The following is an 18,674-nucleotide window of genomic DNA, read 5'->3' on the forward strand; positions in this document are numbered from 1 at the left end:
CAACATAAAGGAGAGGTGGATGTAGGATACAATACCAACTGTGAAAGCGTGATGGAGTTACCTGAGGGGGGAGCAGGAACAGCAGTAGTAATGGACCATTATTGGGCCTGTGGAGACAAGGCGTATCACACACTGCCCCCTTTGTGGAATGGTGTATGCACTATAGTACACGTTAATGTACCATCACTAGTGGTACCCCAGAAGCATGTGAATATGGTGAATTTCCCCAAGATGGATGAAGGAAACAAAAGGAAGAAGAGATCTGCACAGCCTCGGAAAGGATCAGAGAACAGACGCAACGGCAACGACACTGTCCTCAACAGAAGGAAAAGACAAGGAGAACCTCTGACAGGAAATTACCTGTGGGGAAGGTTGGAAACAGCACTGACCTCAATACCGCCGGAACACAGACTATTCAGCAGAGCAGCTATGTTCTTCTCCTCAATAATACATCCTGGACTGCAGGCTTACACAAACGCAAAATGGCTCCAGATAACTAGGTGGGAACGAATGATGACAATCAACTCTACAGTAAATAGATTCAATGCAATAAAAGAGGAATTGCGAGCAGTAAGAATGGTTGCACTACAGAACAGATATGTACTGGACCTCCTCACAGCAATGGAAGGAGGAGTTTGCGCAAAGATAGGACAATCATGCTGCACATTCATTCCTGCTAACGATGCTGACAATGGTACACTCACGGAAGCTGTATCACAATTGGCCCAGATGCACTCAAAAATGATGGATGACAGTAAAGGTGTAAAAAAGGATGAGAGCTGGTTTTCAATATTATGGTCATGGATGCCATCATGGCTGTCAGATGGACTGAAGATTATAGTTGGATGCACTATTCTGGCTGGAGCTACACTGATCATAATAAGATTTTGGAAAGCCCGAAAGGCACGCACCACAGACGAGATGATCGAAATGGTTGGTATACACCTCTTGATGCCAACAGATGACGGCCAACACACAGGCACAATAATAAAAGAGAGAGAGAAGTTGCGCAACCAGATCATCACCAACCACCTGGACCCACTATCTGTGAAGCTCGAGAACCCAAGAAACCCCAGGAGCTACATAGGGAAATGGGTATACTGTACTCCTGGAGGAACCTGTGAATATATGTATTGGTCATTTGAAGACCATGTTAACAACTATGGACATTTAGGAGGAATAACTAAGATATGGAGAGTAAGAGGAGATAACGAAAAGGATATGTTTGTGGTCGACAAGTGGACCAGAGGGGGGACTGAAGTGGGAGAATGGAAGACCAGGCTCCCGCCCTTCCCCTCTCGTGCTTGGCCTAGAGGATCACGGCCCAGACACCCGCCGCGAGAAGAGTTTGCCTATCTACCGGACGACCAAATACCCTGGTACAGGAACATACGGATGTGTCCATAAGCCTGCCCAGCAGCCCGCCCTGTCCATGCCGACACCTGCGGCACGGATCAACTCGACTAAACCTACACGTCGTTAGAGATGCCATGACGACCTAGCCAATGGTCAGCAAACCTGTGCAAATATACACACCGGACACTCCCGCACCAATCTACACGAAGAATATACTCAGTGCTATGACGTAGGCGACAGACATACTCACGGACGTGCATCTTTATTATTTTCCACATAGGCTCTCAAAATGCAGAAACGCAAGACGCATCATGAACTTATATAAAAAGGCTTGCTCACGCTTCTTTCAAGAGCCATGTACCATAATGAAGAATGTAACGGGGACACGATACTGAGGATAAAGCAATATGATACCGTAACCTAAAGCACCCTGCATCAAACGGTTCCACCTATGCACCAGGCCCAAGTAGGCCACAGGAAAAGCTTCCATGAACACTGAACGAGCAAGAACTGGGTTGCTGGACCTGCAAAATAAGCCCGGCGAAGGCACCCCTCCAAGGGCACGATGTTGCAATCTCACACGCTGCAAGCCAACGCCAAGGTCGCACCTGCAAGATAACCCAGGCACACAGTAGGGAAAACAATATTAATTGTGTTGAATTTTGCCTCAAACACGGTCCCACCTCACGTGACAAAGCCAAACCTGACAAGATGCCAAGCCCAGAAGGAAGGAGACGCCTGAATCCCACGTTTCAAGACACAGGCAGATACAATTAAAAGACTCATTGGACATCTGCAGCAGTGGGAGTAGTCGACCTCCCAGCATATGAATAAATCCTCACATTGTTTACACCTACCCATATTAAAACATTGTTGATAATGACAGGTGCTCCGCGAGTTGGGAACAGCGATAGTCCCAGACTGGGAGGCTCGCGAGCGGACCAATTAGAACATGGGGTTCTTATCACTGACGCCATTCACATTGACCAATCCTCAGAGGTCTTCATGTAACAATTTTCATGTATCAAATTGAAGGGACAGCCCAGGTATACCACCTGACTAACCCTCAGCCACTAACACCGTTCTCTATATGTGCGCTATACTAACCCTACCACTCGAGTAACCAATCCAGAGTGGAAATAGGTTTTTTTTTAAACTTTGTAAGATGACGCAAGTAGCGCGTCACACTAAGGTAAAAAGGGCCTGCGAGCCCATATTGTGTGTGTGTCAGGACGGACGCGTACGCTCCTTGACCCATCCCTGCCGTTTTGTCTAATAAACAGCAGAGTCACCTTGCTTCTTGCGTGTGTCTCATACTCTATCTCTTTTGGGATATACGGGAGGAGTTGGGGCCTCCCTGCCCGGAGGTCTGCGGACGGCTCGGCCGACCCCGACAGAATTTCCCCCCGACAGTTTTATCTGTAGAAATATTTTTTTAATTAAATAAATTGAAGAAAACATTTACAATCTTAGCATTTTATGTAATGAGCAACACATTTTTACATTAGAAATACTCCTGATCATCTCCTGAAACATAGGGTAAACACCATGAAACTGTTTAGGATTTCTTCATATGATACAAGCTGTGTTTTACATTCACCCAAGTTCTACTGGTGATGTTATCAGTTTGAAATAGTCCATTGGAAGCTCATATGAATGTTATAAAACTGTGGTGGAAACCAATAATATGCCCTTAATGAAATGTATTAATTTGTACAGCTGACCAGAAGTGCACTGATGTCATTAGTTCTACAAGTTCCATACGGTCACCCACTCTATCACCTTTTTAAAAAAAGGGCAGTTTTCAGCATTCAAGGGTTTATGTCAGTGGTAGAGCATACGAGTGCTTTTCAAGAAGTTCCTGTTTCATGACCATATACCCTCTTCAATAGATCCTGTTAAAATGTATTTTTTAACCCAATGCACTGTAAGAAACAATAAGATATATAATAATGTCATATACAAAACAATGAACAGTTGGGTTTAACTATGCTCTTAGCACAAAATCAACAAAATGCAGTAGAAAAACAGTTACGTTTTGCAGAATTTGTGCATTTGACAAAAGGTTTTTTCCAGGTTCCAAGATCTACATGTGATACGAAATGTATGAATTCTTGCAATGGAAACCTCACTGTATTTTACCAAGGCAGATAAAGGACATCCTTCGCACCCCATATACTTATAAGGAGGGTTTGGTGGCTGAAAATGCATTGCTTTGATGGTGATTGCATGTTGCTTGCACTTTGTACTTTTTACTGAATTAATAAAGGTGTACATTTCAGAACTTGGGGTATAGCTTAGTCATAGAGCATTTGACTGTAGATCAAGAGGTCCATAGTTCAAATCTGGGTGCAACCTTGTTCAACTGTTTTACATGTAGAAATATTTTTTTAATTAAATAAATTGAAGAAAACATTTACAATCTTAGCATTTTATGTAATGAGCAACACATTTCTACATTAGAAAGACTCCTGATCTTCTCCTGAAACATAGGGTAAACACCATGAAACTGTTTAGGATTTCTTCATATGATACAAGCTGTGTTTTACATTCACCCAAGTTCTACTGGTGATATTATCAGTTTGAAATAGTCCATTGGAAGCTCATATGAATGTTATAAAACTGTGTTGGAAACCAATAATATGCCCTTAATGAAATGTATTAATTTGTACAGCTAAAACAAAGAGGTGATGGCTGGAAGGTTTAGAATTAATCGTAACCACTGGCAATGCTCTGGGCAACCCTCCAGACCACCGTTCTTCGCCTGCCAAGCCATTACAGAAGGGAAAGACCATATGCAAATCAGACTTGGCCCCACTAGGCTGAAACATGTCTGGGGATGCTTGTGGTCTCGTGCAAAAGGGATGTGACCTAGCAGTTCGGGCTGGACTACCCCTTTGGGGGTGGGACCAAGCCTGATTTGCATATGGTTTTTCCCCTTTTGTAATGGCTTGGCAGGCGAAGAACGATGGTCTGAAGGGTTGCCCAGAGCAATGCCAGAGGTCAAGATTTATTCTAAACCTTCCAGCCATCAACTCTTTTGTTTTGCTATTGTCACCCCGAGTGGGAAGGGTGTGCCCAGACGTGGGTCCCTTGCCTGCTGGGCCTAGAGACCCAAGCTACTCCTCACTGATGACGCCCAACAAGGCTGAAACATGTCTGGGGATGCTTGTGGTCTCGTGCAAAAGGGATGTGACCTAGCAGTTCGGGCTGGACTACCCCTTTGGGGGTGGGACCAAGCCTGATTTGCATATGGTTTTTCCCCTTTTGTAATGGCTTGGCAGGCGAAGAACGATGGTCTGGAGGGTTGCCCAGAGCAATGCCAGAGGTCAAGACTTATTCTAAACCTTCCAGCCATCAACTCTTTTGTTTTGCTATTGTCACCCCGAGTGGGAAGGGTATGCCCAGACGTGGGTCCCTTGCCTGCTGGGCCTAGAGACCCAAGCTACTCCTCACTGATGACGCCCAACAAGGCTGAAACATGTCTGGGGATGCTTGTGGTCTCGTGCAAAAGGGATGTGACCTAGCAGTTCGGGCTGGACTACCCCTTTGGGGGTGGGACCAAGCCTGATTTGCATATGGTTTTTCCCCTTTTGTAATGGCTTGGCAGGCGAAGAACGATGGTCTGGAGGGTTGCCCAGAGCAATGCCAGAGGTCAAGATTTATTCTAAACCTTCCAGCCATCAACTCTTTTGTTTTGCTATTGTCACCCCGAGTGGGAAGGGTATGCCCAGACGTGGGTCCCTTGCCTGCTGGGCCTAGAGACCCAAGCTACTCCTCACTGATGACGCCCAACAAGGCTGAAACATGTCTGGGGATGCTTGTGGTCTCGTGCAAAAGGGATGTGACCTAGCAGTTCGGGCTGGACTACCCCTTTGGGGGTGGGACCAAGCCTGATTTGCATATGGTTTTTCCCCTTTTGTAATGGCTTGGCAGGCGAAGAACGATGGTCTGGAGGGTTGCCCAGAGCAATGCCAGAGGTCAAGATTTATTCTAAACCTTCCAGCCATCAACTCTTTTGTTTTGCTATTGTCACCCCGAGTGGGAAGAGTATGCCCAGACGTGGGTCCCTTGCCTGCTGGGCCTAGAGACCCAAGCTACTCCTCACTGATGACGCCCAACAAGGCTGAAACATGTCTGGGGATGCTTGTGGTCTCGTGCAAAAGGGATGTGACCTAGCAGTTCGGGCTGGACTACCCCTTTGGGGGTGGGACCAAGCCTGATTTGCATATGGTTTTTCCCCTTTTGTAATGGCTTGGCAGGCGAAGAACGATGGTCTGGAGGGTTGCCCAGAGCAATGCCAGAGGTCAAGATTTATTCTAAACCTTCCAGCCATCAACTCTTTTGTTTTGCTATTGTCACCCCGAGTGGGAAGGGTATGCCCAGACGTGGGTCCCTTGCCTGCTGGGCCTAGAGACCCAAGCTACTCCTCACTGATGACGCCCAACAAGGCTGAAACATTTCTGGGGATGCTTGTGGTCTCGTGCAAAAGGAATGTGACCTAGCAGTTCGGGCTGGACTACCCCTTTGGGGGTGGGACCAAGCCTGATTTGCATATGGTTTTTCCCCTTTTGTAATGGCTTGGCAGGCGAAGAACGATGGTCTGGAGGGTTGCCCAGAGCAATGCCAGAGGTCAAGATTTATTCTAAACCTTCCAGCCATCAACTCTTTTGTTTTGCTATTGTCACCCCGAGTGGGAAGGGTATGCCCAGACGTGGGTCCCTTGCCTGCTGGGCCTAGAGACCCAAGCTACTCCTCACTGATGACGCCCAACAAGGCTGAAACATGTCTGGGGATGCTTGTGGTCTCGTGCAAAAGGGATGTGACCTAGCAGTTCGGGCTGGACTACCCCTTTTGGGGTGGGACCAAGCCTGATTTGCATATGGTTTTTCCCCTTTTGTAATGGCTTGGCAGGCGAAGAACGATGGTCTGGAGGGTTGCCCAGAGCAATGCCAGAGGTCAAGATTTATTCTAAACCTTCCAGCCATCAACTCTTTTGTTTTGCTATTGTCACCCCGAGTGGGAAGGGTATGCCCAGACGTGGGTCCCTTGCCTGCTGGGCCTAGAGACCCAAGCTACTCCTCACTGATGACGCCCAACAAGGCTGAAACATGTCTGGGGATGCTTGTGGTCTCGTGCAAAAGGGATGTGACCTAGCAGTTCGGGCTGGACTACCCCTTTGGGGGTGGGACCAAGCCTGATTTGCATATGGTTTTTCCCCTTTTGTAATGGCTTGGCAGGCGAAGAACGATGGTCTGGAGGGTTGCCCAGAGCAATGCCAGAGGTCAAGATTTATTCTAAACCTTCCAGCCATCAACTCTTTTGTTTTGCTATTAATTTGTACAGCTGACCAGAAGCGCACTGATGTCATTAGTTCTACAAGTTCCATACAGTCACCCACTCTATCACCTTTTTAAAAAAGGGCAGTTTTCAGCATTCAAGGGTTTATGTCAGTGGTAGAGCATAGGAGTGTAGTTCAAGAAGTCCTTGTTTCATAACCATATACCCTTTTCAATAGATCCTGTTAAAATGTTTTTCAACCCAATGCACTTTAAGAAACAATAGGTTATATCATCATTTCATATACAAAACAATGAACAATTGGGTTTAACTATGCTCTTAGCACAAAATCAACAAACTGCAGTAGAGAAGCAGTTACATTTTGCAGAATTTGTGCATTTGACAAAATATTTTTTTCCATGTTCCAAGATCTACATGTGATACGAAATGTATGAATTCTTGCAATGGAAACCTCACTGTATTTTACCAAGGCAGATAAAGGACATCCTTCGCACCCCATATACTTATAAGGAGGGTTTGGATGCTGAAAATGCATTGCTTTCATGGTGATTGCATGTTGCTTGCACTTTGTACATATTACTGAATTAATAAAGGTGAACTTTTCAGAACTGGGGGTATAGCTCAGGGGTAGAGCATTTCACTGCAGATCAAAATGTCCCTAGTTCAAATCTGGGTGCCCACTTGTCCAACTGTTTTACCTGTAGAAATATGTTTTTAATTAAATAAATTAAAGTAAACATTTACAATCTTAGCATTTTATGTAATGAGCAACACATTTCTACATTTGAAATACTCCTGATCATCACCTGAAACATAGGGTAAACACCATTAAGCTGTTTAGGATGTATTCATATGATACAAGCTGTGTTTTACATTCACACAAGTTCTACTGGTGATATGATCAGTTTGAAATAGTCCATTGGAAGCTCATATGAATGTTATAAAACTGTGGTGGAAACCAACAATATGCCCTTAATGAAATGTATTAATTTGTACAGCTGAGCAGAAGTGCACTGATGTCATTAGTTCTACAAGTTCCATAGAGTCACCCACTCTATCACCTTTTTAAAAAAGGGCAGTTTTCAACATTCAAGGGTTTATGTCAGTGGTAGAGCGTAGGAGTGTAGTTCAAGAAGTCCAAGTTTCATAACCATATACCCTCTTCAATAGATCCTGTTAAAATGTTTTTCAATCCAATGCACTGTAAGAAACAATCGGATATATCATCATTTCAAATACAAAACAATGAACAATTGGGTTTAACTATGCTCTTAGCACAAAATCAACAAACTGCAGTAGAGAAGCAGTTACATTTTGCAGAATTTGTGCATTTGACAAAATATTTTTTTCCATGTTCCAAGATCTACATGTGATACGAAATGTATGAATTCTTGCAATGGAAACCTCACTGTATTTTACCAAGGCAGATAAAGGACATCCTTCGCACCTCATATACTTATAAGGAGGGTTTGGTGGCTGAAAATGCATTGCTTTGATGGTGATTGCATGTTGCTTGCACTTTGTACATATTACTGAATTAATAAAGTGGAGCGTTTCAGACCTGGGGGTATAGTTCAGTGGTAGAGCATTTGACTGCAGATCAAGAGGTCCCTAGTTCAAATCAGGGTGCCCCCTTGTTCAACTGTTTTACCCGTAGAAATATTTTTTTAATTAAATAAATTGAAGAAAACATTTACAATCTTAGCATTTTATGTAATGAGCAACACATTTCTACATTTGAAATACTCCTGATCATCTCCTGAAACATAGGGTAAACACCATGAAACTGTTTAGGATTTCTTCATATGATACAAGCTGTGTTTTAAATTCACCCAAGTTCTACTGGTGATATTATCAGTTTGAAATAGTCCATTGGAAGCTCATATGAATGTTATAAAACTGTGGTGGAAACCAATAATATGCCCTTAATGAAATGTATTAATTTGTACAGCTGACAAGAAGTGCACTGATGTCATTAGTTCTACAAGTTCCATACAGTCACCCACTCTATCACCTTTTTTAAGAAAAAGGGCAGTTTTCAGCATTCAAGGTTTTAACTCAGTGGTAGAACGTAGGAATGCAGTTCAAGAAGTCCCTGTTTCATAACCATATACCCTCTTCAATAGATCCTGCTAAAATGTTTTTCAACCCAATGCACTGTAAGAAACAATAAGATATATCATCATTTCATATACAAAACAATGAACAATTGGGTTTAACTATGCTCTTAGCACAAAATCAACAAACTGCAGTAGAGAAGCAGTTACATTTTGCAGAATTTGTGCATTTGACAAAATATTTTTTTTCCATGTTCCAAGATCTACATGTGATACGAAATGTATGAATTCTTGCAATGGAAACCTCACTGTATTTTACCAAGGCAGATAAAGGACATCTTTTGTACCCCTTATACTTATAAGGAGGGTTTGGTGGCTGAAAATGCATTGCTTTGATGGTGATTGCATGTTGCTTCCACTTTGTACATATTACTGAATAAATAAAGGTAAACATTTCAGAAATGGGGGTATAGCTCAGGGGTAGAGCATTTCACTGCAGATCAAAAGGTCCCTAGCTCAAATCTGGGTGCCCACTTATCTAACTGTTTTACCTGTAGAAATATGTTTTTAATTAAATAAATTGAAGTAAACATTTACAATCTTAGCATTTTATGTAATGAGCAACACATTTCTACATTTGAAATACTCCTGATCATCACCTGAAACATAGGGTAAACACCATTAAGCTGTTTAGGATTTCTTCATATGATACAAGCTGTGTTTTGCATTCACACAAGTTCTACTGGTGATATGATCAGTTTGAAATAGTCCATTGGAAGCTCATATGAATGTTATAAAACTGTGGTGGAAACCAATAATATGTCCTTAATGAAAAGCATTAATTTGTACAGCTGACCAGAAGTGCACTGATGTCATTAGTTCTACAAGTTCCATAGCGTCACCCACTCTATCACCTTTTTAAAAAAGGGCAGTTTTCAACATTCAAGGGTTTATGTCAGTGGTAGAGCGTAGGAGTGCAGTTCAAGAAGTCCCACTTTCATAACCATATACCCATGTCAATAGATCCTGTTAAAATGTTTTTCAACCCAATGCACTGTAAGAAACAATAGGATATATCATGATTTCATATAAAAAACAATGAACAATTGGGTTTAACTATGCTCTTAGCACAAAATCAACAAACTGCAGTAGAGAAGCAGTTACGTTTTCCAGAATTTGTGCATTTGACAAAAGTTTTTTTTCCATGTTCCAAGATCTACATGTGACACGAAATGTATGAATTCTTGCAATGGAAACCTCACTGTATTTTACCAAGGCAGATAAAGGACATATTTTGTACCACTTATACTTATAAGGAGGGTTTGGTGGCTGAAAATGCATTGTTTTGATGGTGATTGCATGTTGCTTGCACGTTGTACATATTACTGAATAAATAAAGGTGAACATTTCAGAAATGTCGGTATACCTCGGGGTAGAGCATTTCACTGCAGATCAAAAAGTCCCTAGTTCAAATCTGGGTGCCCCCTTGTCCAACTGTTTACCTGTAGAAATATGTTTTTATTAAATAAATTGAAGTAAACATTTACAATCTTAGCATTTTATGTAATGAGCAACACATTTCTACATTTGAAATACTCCTGATCATCACCTGAAACATAGGGTAAACACCATGAAACTGTTTAGGATTTCTTCGTATGATACAAGCTGTGTTTTACATTCACCCAAGTTCTACTGGTGATATTATCAGTTTGAAATAGTCCATTGGAAGCTCATATGAATGTTATAAAACTGTGGTGGAAACCAATAATATGCCCTTAATGAAATGTATTAATTTGTACAGCTGACCAGAAGTGCACTGATGTCATTAGTACTACAAGTTCCATACAGTCACCCACTCTATCACCTTTTTAAAAAAGGGCAGTTTTCAGCATTCAAGGGTTTAACTCAGTGGTAGAGCGTAGGAATGCAGTTCAAGAAGTCCCCGTTTCATAACCATATACCCTCTTCAATAGATCCTGTTAAAATGTTTTTCAACCCAATGCACGGTAAGAAACAATAAGATATATCATCATTTCATATACAAAAGAATGAACAATATCAACAAACTGCAGTAGAGAAGCAGTTACATTTTGCAGAATTTGTGCATTTGACAAAAGATTTTTTTTCCATGTTCCAAGATCTACATGTGATACGAAATGTATGAATTCTTGCAATGGAAACCTCACTGTATTTTACCAAGGCAGATAAAGGACATCCTTCGAACCCCATATACTTATAAGGAGGGTTTGGTGGCTGAAAATGCATTGCTTTGATGGTGATTGCATGTTGCTTCCACTTTGTACATATTACTGAATAAATAAAGGTGCACATTTCTGAAATGGGGGTATAGCTCAGGGGTAGAGCATTTGACAGCAGATCAAGAGGTTCCTAGTTCAAATCTGGGTGCCCCCTTGTTGAACTGTTTTACCTGTAGAAATATGTTTTTAATTAAATAAATTGAACAAAACATTTACATCTTAGCATTTTATGTAATAAGCAACACATTTCTACATTTGAAATACTCCTGATCATCTCCTGAAACATAGGGTAAACACCATGAAACTGTTTAGGATTTCTTCGTATGATACAAGCTGTGTTTTACATTCACCCAAGTTCTACTGGTGACATTATCAGTTTGCAATAGTCCATTGGAAGCTCATATGAATGCTATAAAACTGTGGTGGAAACCAATAATATGCCCTTAATTAAATGTATTAATTTGTACAGCTGATCAGAAGTGCACTGATGTCATTAGTTCTACAAGTTCCATACAGTCACCCACTCTATCACATTTTTAAAAAAGGGCAGTTTTCAGCATTCAAGGGTTTATGTCAGTGGTAGAGCGTAGGAGTGCTTTTCAAGAAGTTCCTGTTTCATAACCATATACCCTCTTCAATAGATCCTGTTAAAATGTATTTTTTAACACAATGCACTGTAAGAAACAATAAGATATATCATCATTTCATATACAAAACAATGAACAATTTGGTTTAACTATGCTCTTACCACAAAATCAACAAAATGCAGTAGAGAAACAGTTACGTTTTGCAGAATTTGTGCATTTGACAAAAGTTTGTTTTCCATGTTCCAAGATCTACATGTGATACGAAATGTAGGAATTCTTGCAATGGAAACCTCACTGTATTTTACCAAGGCAGATAAAGGACATCCTTCGAACCCCATACACTTATAAGGAGGGTTTGGTGGCTGAAAATGCATTGCTTTGATGGTGATTGCATGTTGCTTGCACTTTGTACATATTACTGAATTAATAAAGGTGAAGTTTTCAGAACTGGGGGTATAGCTCAGTGCTAGAGCATTTGACTGCAGATCAAGCGCTCCCTAGTTCCAATCTCGGTGCCCCCTTGTCCAACTGTTTTACCTGTAGAAATATTTTTTTAATTAAATAAATTGAAGTAAACATTTACAATCTTAGCATTTTATGTAATGAGCAACACATTTCCACCTTTGAAATACTCCTGATCATCACCTGAAACATAGGGTAAACACCATTAAGCTGTTTAGGATTTCTTCATATGATACAAGCTGTGTTTTACATTCACCCACGTTCTACTGGTGATATGATCAGTTTGAAATAGTCCATTGGAAGCTCATATGAATGTTATAAAACTGTGGTGGAAACCAATAATATGCCCTTGATGAAATTTATTAATTTGTACAGCTGACCAGAAGTGCACTGATGTCATTAGTTCTACAAGTTCCATAGAGTCACCCACTCTATCACCTTTTTTAAAAAGGGCAGTTTTCTACATTCAAGGGTTTATGTCAGTGGTAGAGCGTAGGAGTGTGGTTCAATAAGTCCCTGTTTCATAACCATATACCCTCTTCAATAGATCATGTTAAAATGTTTTTCAACCCAATGCACTGTAAGAAACAATAATATATATCATCATTTCATATACAAAACAATGAACAATTGGTTTTAAAGCACAAAATCAACAAACTGCAGTAGAGAAGCAGTTACATTTTGCAGAATTTGTGCATTTGGCAAAAGATTTTTTTTCCATGTTCCAAGATCTACATGTGATACGAAATGTATGAATTCTTGCAATGGAAACCTCATTGTATTTTACCAAGGCAGATAAAGGACATCCTCCGCACCTCATATACTTATAAGGAGGGTTTGGTGGCTGAAAATGCATTGCTTTGATGGTGATTGCATGTTGCTTGCACTTTGTACATATTACTGAATTAATAAAGGGGAGCGTTTCAGACCTGGGGGTATAGTTCAGTGGTAGAGCATTTGACTGTAGATCAAGAGGTCCCTAGTTCAAATCTGGGTGCCCCCTTGTTCAACTGTTTTACCCGTAGAAATATTTTTTTAATTAAATAAATTGAAGAAAACATTTACAATCTTAGCATTTTATGTAATGAGCAACACATTTCTACATTTGAAATACTCCTGATCATCTCCTGAAACATAGGGTAAACACCATGAAACTGTTTAGGATTTCTTCGTATGATACAAGCTGTGTTTTACATTCACCCAAGTTCTACTGGTGATATTATCAGTTTGAAATAGTCCATTGGAAGCTCATATGAATGTTATAAAACTGTGGTGGAAACCAAAAAATATGCCCTTAATGAAATGTATTAATTTTTACAGCTGACCAGAAGTGCACTGATGTCATTTGTTCTACAGGTTCCATACAGTCACCCACTCTATCACCTTTTTAAAAAAGGGCAGTTTTCAGCATTCAAGGGTTTAACTCAGTGGTAGAGCGTAGGAATGCAGTTCAAGAAGTCCCCGTTTCATAACCATATACCCTCTTCAATAGATCCTGTTAAAATGTTTTTCAACCCAATGCATGGTAAGAAACAATAAGATATATCATCATTTCATATACAAAAGAATGAACAATATCAACAACCTGCAGTAGAGAAGCAGTTACATTTTGCAGAATTTGTGCATTTGACAAAAGATTTTTTTTCCATGTTCCAAGATCTACATGTGATACGAAATGTATGAATTCTTGCAATGGAAACCTCACTGTATTTTACTGTATTTATGAATGTTATAAAACTGTGGTGGAAACCAATAATCTGCCCTTAATGAAATGTATTAATTTGTACAGCTGACCAGAAGTGCACTGATGTCATTAGTTCTACAAGTTCCATACAGTCACCCACTCTATCACCTTTTTAAAAAAAAGGGCAGTTTTCAGCATTCAAGGGTTTAACTCAGTGGTAGAGCATAGGAATGCAGTTCAAGAAGTCCCTGTTTCATAACCATATACCCTCTTCAAAAGATCCTGTTACAATGTTTTTCAACCCAATGCACTGTAAGAAACAATAAGATATATCATCATTTCATATACAAAACAATGAACAATTGGGTTTAACTATGCTCTTAGCACAAAATCAACAAACTGCAGTAGAGAAGCAGTTACATTTTGCAAAATGTGTGCATTTGACAAAATATTTTTTTTCCATGTTCCAAGATCTACATGTGATACGAAATGTATGAATTATTGCAATGGAAACCTCACTGTATTTTACCAAGGCAGATAAAGGACATCTTTTGTACCCCTTATACTTATAAGGAGGGTTTGGTGGCTGAAAATGCATTGCTTTGATGGTGATTGCATGTTGCTTCCACTTTGTACATATTACTGAATAAATAAAGGTGAACATTTCAGAAATGGGGATATAGCTCAGGGGTAGAGCATTTCACTGCAGATCAAAAGGTCCCTAGTTCAAATCTGGGTGCCCCCTTGTCCAACTGTTTTACCTGTAGAAATATGTTTTTAATTAAATAAATTGAAGTAAACATTTACAATCTTAGCATTTTATGTAATGAAAAACACATTTCTACATTTGAAATACTCCTGATCATCTCCTGAAACATAGGGTAAACACCATGAAACTGTTTAGGATTTCTTCGTATGATACAAGCTGTGTTTTACATTCACCCAAGTTCTACTGGTGATATTATCAGTTTGAAATAGTCCATTGGAAGCTCATATGAATGTTATAAAACTGTGGTGGAAACCAATAATATGCCCTTAATGAAATGTATTAATTTGTATAGCTGACCAGAAGTGCACTGATGTCATTAGTTCTACAAGTTCCATACAGTCACCCACTCTATCACCTTTTTAAAAAAGGGCAGTTTTCAACATTCAAAGGTTTATGTCAGTGGTAGAGCGTAGGAGTGTAGTTCAAGAAGTCCCTGTTTCATAACCATATACCCTCTTCAATAGATCCTGTTAAATGTTTTTCAACCCAATGCACTGTAGGAAACAATAAGATATATCATCATTTCATATACAAAACAATGAACAGTTGGGTTTAACTATGCTCTTAGCACAAAATCAACAAACTGCAGCAGAGAAGCAGTTACATTTTGCAGAATTTGTGCATTTGACAAAATATTTTTTTTCCATGTTCCAAGATCTACATGTGATACGAAATGTATGAATTCTTGCAATGGAAGCCTCACTGTATTTTACCAAGGCAGATAAAGGACATCTTTTGTACCACTTATACTTATAAGGAGGGTTTGGTGGCTGAAAATGCATTGCTTTGATGGTGATTGCATGTTGCTTCCACTTTGTACATATTACTGAATAAATAAAGGTAAACTTTTCAGAAATGGGGGTATAGCTCGGGGTAGAGCATTTCACTGCAGATCAAAAGGTCCCTAGTTCAAATCTGGGTGCCCCCTTGTCCAACTGTTTACCTGTAGAAATATGTTTTTATTAAATAAATTTAAGTAAACATTTACAATCTTAGCATTTTATGTAATGAGCAACACATTTCTACATTTGAAGTACTCCTGATCTTCTCCTGAAACATAGGGTAAACACCATGAAACTGTTTAGGATTTCTTCGTATGATACAAGCTGTGTTTTACATTCACCCAAGTTCTACTGGTGATATTATCAGTTTGAAATAGTCCATTGGAAGCTCATATGAATGTTATAAAACTGTGGTGGAAACAAATAATATGCCCTTAATGAAATGTATTAATTTGTACAGCTGACCAGAAGTGCACTGATGTCATTAGTTCTACAAGTTCCATACAGTCACCCACTCTATCACCTTTTTAAAAAAGGGCAGTTTTCAGCATTCAAGGGTTTAACTCAGTGGTAGAGCGTAGGAATGCAGTTCAAGAAGTCCCCGTTTCATAACCATATACCCTCTTCAAAAGATCCTGTTAAAATGTTTTTCAACCCAATGCACGGTAAGAAACAATAAGATATATCATCATTTCATATACAAAAGAATGAACAATATCAACAAACTGCAGTAGAGAAGCAGTTACATTTTGCAGAATTTGTGCATTTGACAAAAGATTTTTTTTTCCATGTTCCAAGATCTACATGTGATACGAAATGTATGAATTCTTGCAATGGAAACCTCACTGTATTTTACCAAGGCAGATAAAGGACATCCTTCGAACCCCATATACTTATAAGGAGGGTTTGGTGGCTGAAAATGCATTGCTTTGATGGTGATTGCATGTTGCTTGCACTTTGTACATATTACTGAATTAATAAAGGTGAGCTTTTCAGAACTGGGGGTATAGCTCAGTGGTAGAGCATTTGACTGCAGATCAAGAGGTCCCTAGTTCAAATCTGGGTGCCCCCTTGTTCAACTGTTTTACCTGTAGAAATATGTTTTTAATTAAATAAATTGAAGTAAACATTTACAATCTTGGCATTTTATGTAATGAGCAACACATTTCTACATTTGAAATACTCCTGATCATCACCTGAAACATAGGGTAAACACCATTAAGCTGTTTAGGATTTCTTCATATGATACAAGCTGTGTTTTACATTCACCCAAGTTCTACTGGTGATATGATCAGTTTGAAATAGTCCATTGGAAGCTCTTATGAATGTTCTAAAACTGTGGTGGAAACCAATAATATGCCCTTAATGAAATGTATTAATTTGTACAGCTGATCAGAAGTGCACTGATGTCATTAGTTCTACAAGTTCCATAGAGTCACCCACTCTATCACATTTTTAAAAAAGGGCAGTTTTCAGCATTCAAGGGTTTATGTCAGTGGTAGAGCCTAGGAGTGCTTTTCAAGAAGTTCCTGTTTCATAACCATATACCCTCTTCAATAGATCCTGATAAAATGTATTTTTTAACACAATGCACTGTAAGAAACAATAAGATATATCATCATTTCATATACAAAACAATGAACAATTGGGTTTAACTATGCTCTTTACACAAAATCAACAAAATGCAGTAGAGAAACAGTTACGTTTTGCAGAATGTGTGCATTTGACAAAAGTTTGTTTTCCATGTTCCAAGATCTACATGTGATACGAAATGTAGGAATTCTTGCAATGGAAACCTCACTGTATTTTACCAAGGCAGATAAAGGACATCTTTTGTACCCCGTATACTTATAAGGAGGGTTTGGTGGCTGAAAATGCATTGCTTTGATGGTGATTGCATGTTGCTTCCACTTTGTACATATTACTGAATAAATAAAGGTGCACATTTCTGAAATGGGGGTCTAGCTCAGGGGTAGAGCATTTGACAACAGATCAAGAGGTCCCTAGTTCAAATCTGGGTGCCCACTTGTTCAACTGTTTTACCTGTAGAAATATGTTTTTAATTAAATAAATTGAACAAAACATTTACAATCTTAGCATTTTATGTAATGAGCAACAAATTTCTACATTTGAAATACTCCTGATCATCTCCTGAAACATAGGGTAAACACCATGAAACTGTTTATGATTTCTTCGTATGATACAAGCTGTGTTTTACATTAACCCAAGTTCTACTGGTGATATTATCAGTTTGCAATAGTCCATTGGAAGCTCATATGAATGCTATAAAACTGTGGTGGAAACCAATAATATGCCCTTAATGAAATGTATTAATTTGTACAGCTGATCAGAAGTGCACTGATGTCATTAGTTCTACAAGTTCCATAGAGTCACCCACTCTATCACATTTTTAAAAAAGGGCAGTTTTCAGCATTCAAGGGTTTATGTCAGTGGTAGAGCCTAGGAGTGCTTTTCAAGAAGTTCCTGTTTCATAACCATATACCCTCTTCAATAGATCCTGTTAAAATGTATTTTTTAACACAATGCACTGTAAGAAACAATAAGATATATCATCATTTCATATACAAAACAATGAACAATTGGGTTTAACTATGCTCTTAGCACAAAATCAACAACATGCAGTAGAGAAACAGTTACGTTTTGAAGAATTTGTGCATTTGACAAAAGTTTGTTTTCCAGGTTCCATGATCTACATGTGATACGAAATGTGGGAATTCTTGCAATGGAAACCTCACTGTATTTTACCAAGGCAGATAAAGGACATCTTTTGTACCCCTTATACTTATAAGGAGGGTTTGGTGGCTGAAAATGCATTGATTTGATGGTGATTGCATGTTGCTTCAACTTTGTACATATTACTGAATAAATAAAGGTGCACATTTCAGAAATGGGGGTATAGCTCAGGGGTAGAGCATTTCACTGCAGATCAAAAGGTCCCCAGTTCAAATCTTGGTGCCCCCTTGTCCAACTGTTTTACCTGTAGAAATATTTTTTTAATTAAATAAATTGAAGTAAACATTTACAAGCTTAGCATTTTATGTAATGAGCAACACATTTCTACCTTTGAAATACTCCTGATCATCACCTGAAACATAGGGTAAACACCATTAAGCTGTTTAGGATTTCTTCATATGATACAAGCTGTGTTTTACATTCACCCAAGTTCTGCTGGTGACATGATCAGTTTGAAATAGTCCATTGGAAGCTCATATGAATGATATAAAACTGTGGTGGAAACCAATAATATGCCCTTAATGAAATTTATTAATTTGTACAGCTGACCGGAAGTGCACTGATGTCATTAGTTCTACAAGTTCCATAGAGTCACCCACTCTATCACCTTTTTAAAAAAGGGCAGTTTTCAGCATTCAAGGGTTTAACTCAGTGGTAGAGCGTA

At 39.4% G+C, this 18,674-nt stretch overlaps 1 non-coding gene across 1 annotated transcript; it reads left to right on the forward strand.

Annotated features, from left to right (window-relative positions):
- The first annotated feature begins 16,256 nt into the window (after positions 1–16,256).
- On the forward strand, positions 16,257–16,328 carry TRNAC-GCA (transfer RNA cysteine (anticodon GCA)). Its single transcript has one exon. It is a non-coding gene; the product is annotated as a tRNA-Cys (tRNA).
- Positions 16,329–18,674: the final 2,346 nt, after the last annotated feature.

The sequence above is a fragment of the Ambystoma mexicanum genome, chromosome 4q (genome assembly GCF_040938575.1).
Source record: "Ambystoma mexicanum isolate Mex_15411 chromosome 4q, UKY_AmexF1_1, whole genome shotgun sequence".
Lineage (NCBI taxonomy): Eukaryota > Metazoa > Chordata > Amphibia > Caudata > Ambystomatidae > Ambystoma > Ambystoma mexicanum.